General features: G+C 35.9%; 1 protein-coding gene across 1 annotated transcript in view; it reads left to right on the top strand.

Annotated features, from left to right (window-relative positions):
* Positions 1 to 231, top strand: part of LOC119581935 (metabotropic glutamate receptor 8-like) — a gene marked incomplete at its 5' end in the record, with an annotated part of 173,067 nt that overhangs the window by 83,074 nt on the left and 89,762 nt on the right.

A 231-nucleotide genomic window follows, 5' to 3' on the forward strand; every position in this document is an offset into this window, starting at 1 on the left:
AGTACACACAAACAGTATATCTTTCACCCTCTCTCCTTCATGTAAATCTCCTTCCATCGACATTATATGATCTACTGCCCGAAACTAAATCGCCTCACTAAACCTTTATATAATAGCTAAGAATAACAACTCATCTTTTAATGCTCGCTTTAAAAACGAATTTACGTTCTTCCAAAAATCGATTTTCATCTTCACGCCTCTTCCGTTTCTTTATTACCATAGATCCTCCGT

The sequence above is a fragment of the Penaeus monodon genome, chromosome 15, assembly GCF_015228065.2.
Source record: "Penaeus monodon isolate SGIC_2016 chromosome 15, NSTDA_Pmon_1, whole genome shotgun sequence".
Classification (NCBI taxonomy): domain Eukaryota; kingdom Metazoa; phylum Arthropoda; class Malacostraca; order Decapoda; family Penaeidae; genus Penaeus; species Penaeus monodon.